This window comes from Cherax quadricarinatus, chromosome 1 (assembly GCF_038502225.1).
Source record: "Cherax quadricarinatus isolate ZL_2023a chromosome 1, ASM3850222v1, whole genome shotgun sequence".
In the NCBI taxonomy this organism is placed as follows: domain Eukaryota; kingdom Metazoa; phylum Arthropoda; class Malacostraca; order Decapoda; family Parastacidae; genus Cherax; species Cherax quadricarinatus.
The window spans coordinates 82,046,621-82,051,620 of NC_091292.1; positions in this window are offsets into that span (position 1 = coordinate 82,046,621).

Consider the following 5,000-nt stretch of genomic DNA (forward strand, 5'->3'; position numbering starts at 1 on the left):
GTGATTGGTTCATACATTCTAGCACGCAGGGATACCAGGTAAAGTCTTCTAGTACGCAGGGATACCAGGTAAAGTCTTCTAGTACTCAGGGATACCAGGTAAAGTCTTCTAGTGAATTAAAGATAACCCAACGAGCGTAAGATAGAAGTTAATGGTAAGGGCAGTTGTTTCAAGATGGGATAGTGTAACAAAGGGGATTTCCCAAGGGTCAGTTCTAGGACCTTTATTAGGTATCCCTGAACAGGAGGGACTTTAAGAGAATACCTGAATCTTTTTTTTTTCTTCACGAAGCTCATCAGAGGTATATCAAAAGTATATTCAACTTTATTTTATTACGCTCGTAACTTAAGAGCGTCTTTTGTGTACGGTAACGAGGACCAGATTCTTAAAACACTTAGAATATTCATTTCCCATCACCCTGTAATGGCTTGGATAATTTCCAAAGCTTCAGTGAAGTAACTTCTCTCCTAAGAGGCGCCTGAGTTTCCCTGTCTCCTAATATAATATTTTTCCCCTATAATCTACCTTGCCCATAATTACTATCACTTTTGCGATAGTAATTATGGATCTTTCCTTAATTCACGGTATAACTTAAAGCTATGAGGACAATTGTGTTGCAGGGAAGCTGACGTTCCCCTTAACGTGCTTGTGTATTTCAGGATATTGGTATCTTTGGTCTCTTTGAAAGGTTCGAATGAGATTTGACTTGTATATCTCCTAATTTATTATTTTTTTGAAGAAATTTGGATATTAATTTCTATATGATGACTTGTGGATGCCTCTTCTGATTCCCTTCAAATCTTTAGAGCTAATAGTCAACTGCATGATCAAGTTAAACCGCACTCTGCACTGTTCTAGTCTCATGCGTTGAGGGAGAGAGGGCTCGGGTGATGCAACACGGAGATGCCTTTCTCGGATCGCGCAGTGACAGAAATGCATTTAAATTATTAAAACATGTGCAATAGTTGGGTATCGTTATTGTTGAAACGTTTCGTCTACACAGTAGGCTTCTTCAGTCAAATACAGAAGCAGCAGGTGTAGTAGTGATATGAAGATAATGTAATCAGTCCGTCAACCTTGGAGAAATAGTAGTTGAGGTGGTCAGTCCCTCAGCCAGGAAGAGAGTTCAGCTCCATGGTCTGGAACGATATGTTAGACCCAACAAGGAGTATGCAGCACCAACATGGAGCCCTCACTTACTCAAACATATACGATAGTTAGAAAAGGTCCAAAGGGGTTGTTGTAAGACAGTTACAGAGCTGAGGGGACTGAGTTATGAACTAAAGAAAATGAACCTGACGACTGTACAAGGATTATAGGAAACACGATCACGATGTACAAGATACTTATAGACTTTGATACAGCAGATACAGACAGACATTTTAAAATTATAGACATAGGCGTGAATAGATGGAAATTGTTCACAGATGAGCCACAGGGATGTTAGGAAATACTTGATCAGTCTCAGGTGGTAAATAAGTGGAATGAGCTAGATGAAGTGGTAGAGGCAGTCTCAATACACAGTTTTAAGAGGAGGTATGGTAGGGCCCTCGAGGTCAGGAACCAGTGATTGTGGTTTAGGAGGCGGCCCAGGAGCTGAGAATCAACCCCCTCAAACAAACTCGTTAAATACACGCATGCACTCACACACACACACACACATACACACACACACACACACACACACACACACACACACACACACACACACACACACTCGTGGAGGAGTCACGCGGTTTGAGCTCGTGTTTTGGTGGTAATTTCTGACTGTACCATAAGGAATAGAGTGTGGGATACAGGCGTGTGCAAGCATAAGAGTGCATATAATCACTTAAGCCCCGAAAAAAGGAAATGTAAGTGATCACAGAAAAGAAAACATAGTAAATAGTGCAAGTGATCAGTGGGGGCCGGGGGAAGGAAGGTGAACGGTTGTGTCAGGCCTAAATAGTGTTGCCATAATAACGCAGTGGGGTATTTGAAGAATAAGTGCGACTCAAGACCAGGGAGATAAGAGATATGTATAGATGTGTCAGTAAATATAGTGAGTGAAAAAATTAGATGAGCTAGAGACTACAGTGCCTATAGGAAGTTAGTGGAAAAATTACCGAGAAGCATCAAGCATCTTCAACTACGTGGGACCCAGGACGGACGGCAACGTACTCCACTGCCAGCCGCACGTAATATTCACCTAGTTTGAGTTGCATGGGGTCAACAGTACCAGTCTCTAGCTGGAAATTGGGGGTCACTCTCCTTGAGCTATCAGAATTAGAATAAGCAGCATTTACTGGCATTTAATAGAATTTATTGAGGTGTAGGAGAGTTAAGCAGTTAATGATAGGTAGCCTAGTATAGAGGTAGCCTAGCAAAGCCTAGTATACAGAATTGAACGTAATTTTAGGAACACAAGACAGTACAGTGGGAACCAAGAGATTGGGTACATATGCAAAACATATGTAGTACATACGAGGGAAATAAGGAATGCTTACATAAACACACGCACTAGATAAGTACAGGATCTGCTGTTAGGCACTTGAATAGCTGTAGCACGCACACACACACACACACACACACACACACACACACACATACACACATACATACACACACACACATATATAGGATTTCACACCTTCATGTGAACTGACCCTCTAACCCTCCCTTCTCTCCCCATCTCTTTTCCTCTCTTCCTCTCTCTTCTTTCTCTCTCTCTCTCTCTCTTCTTTCTCTCTCTCTCTGTCTCTCTCTCTCTGTCTCTTCCTCTCTCTCTTGCTCTTTCTGTCTCTTCCTTTCTCTCTTCTTCTCTCTCTTCCTCTCTCCCTTTCTCTCTCTCTCTTCCTCTCTCTCTTCCTCTCTCTTCCTATTTCTATTCCTCTCTCTCTTCCTCTTTCTTTTCCTCTCTCTTCCTCTCTTTCTCTCTTCCTCTCTCTCTTCCTCTCTCTCTCTCTCTCTCTCTCTCTTTTTTCCCTCCTCATTCTCCCCCTCTCTCCTATCTTTCCCTTCTCTCCCTCTTTCTTTCTCTCTCTCTTTCACTCTCTCCCCCTTTCTCTTCTTACTCTCCCCCCTCTCTCCTACCTTTGCTCTCTTTCTCTCTCTCTTTCTCTTTCACTAAAAAAAAATTGGTTGGGACTCGTAGGAATCAGGGATCAGATGACAATGGTACTGGTAGGGAGGAATGGATGGAGGAACAGTGGAAAAGGATGGAGCAGGAATGGGAGAGAAAATTAGGAGAGCTTTCTGAAAAAATGGAGAAAGAACTCTCTGCGAAATGGGAAAAGAGATTGGAGAAGGAGAGGAAGAAATTGGAGGCACAAGTTGAAACTGCAGTAGACAGGGTAAGGGTCCTAGAATTTGAGGTAAACAGGCTGAAGCAAGTCTCAGGGGTAGTGACCAGAGAAGACAGCATATGAAGCTGAGAGGATGAACAGGAAGGAAGGAGATATGAATTATGCTAAGGTCATATCAGCCTGCAAAGAAGGGTCATGGAGTAAATGGGAAGAGCAGCTGGGTGCAGATAGAGAGGGAGATAAGTCAAATGCTGAGGCACAACCATGCTACCAAGAGCCACTGGAAAAATCAAGGGAGAAAATGACCATATACAGACAGGAACCAGTCACAGAGGGAGTGGCAATGGGAGGAGGAAAGGGCAAAATCAGTGTTTATCCATGGGCTTCGGGAGAGAGAGAGGAAAGGACACACACTGAAAGATGGCACAAAGAAAGAAAGGAGATTGGGAAAATCACGGAAATAGGGGGAAAAGACATGGACGAGATTGTAAATTTTCAGAGAATAGGGGGGTACCTGAAGGGGAGAAACCGACCGATCAAGCTGATTCTCAGGACAGAAACAGTGAGGAACAGGATCCTCCAAGAGAAACTACGGCTGAAAAACTCGGAAGAGTACAAGAAGGTGTTCCTAGACAGAGACAGAACACAGAGAGACATCAGCTGAGGGAGAGGACAAAAAAGCGAAAGGAGCTAGGAAAGGAAACAGCAGAGGTCAGTCAGAGCAGAACAGAGAACCAAGGGCAAGCACACACACAACTATCCTCAGAACCCCACAACCTATCACACCATCCCAACACACACTACAATCCATACCCACAGCTTCCACCCAACCCCCAACCATAGAATCCCACAGTATGCTACCAGGTCTCCCACCCCACAGGCCCCCCAAACCACAGTATTGGAAAGGAAACTGAAGGTATGGTACACAAACGCTGATGGAATAGCAAACAAGTGGGAGGAGTGGCACGAAAGAGTCAAAAGAGACATCACCGGACATCATAGCTCTCACAGAAACAAGCTTACAGGTATGATAACAGATGCCATCTTTCCAACGGGATATCAGATCCTGAGGAAAGACAGAAGGAACAGAGGGGGTGGAGGAGTGACACTGCTGATCAAACACCGATGGAATTTTGATGAGCTGGAGAGAGGAGACAGCGGAGAAGAAAGTGATTACATAGCGGGAATGGTTCACTCTGGAGGTCCCAAGGTGGTAATTGCAGTGATGTATAGCCCACCACAGGATAGCAGGAGACCAGGGCATGAGTATGACTAGAGCAATAGAGCGATGGTTGACACACTGGCTGCAGTTGCCAGAAGAGCTCATGCATGCGGGGCAAAGCTCCTGATCATGGGCGACTTTAACCACAAGGAGATCGACTGGGAGAACTTGGAGCCACATGGGGGCCAAGATACATGGAGGGCTAAGATGATGGAGGTGGTACTGGAAAACTTCATTTACCAACACGTAAAGGACACTACAAGAGAGAGAGAAGAGGATGAACCAGCAAGACTGGACTTAGTATTTACCTTGAGCAGTGCTGATGTTGAGGGCATCACATATGAAAGACCCCTTGGGGCAAGCGATCATGTGGTTTTGAGCTTCGAATACACAGTAAAGCTACAAGTGGAGGGGGAAGCAGGAAGGCCAGGACAAATGAAACCAAACTACAGGAAAGGGGACTACACGGGAATGAGGAACTTCCTGAACGAGGT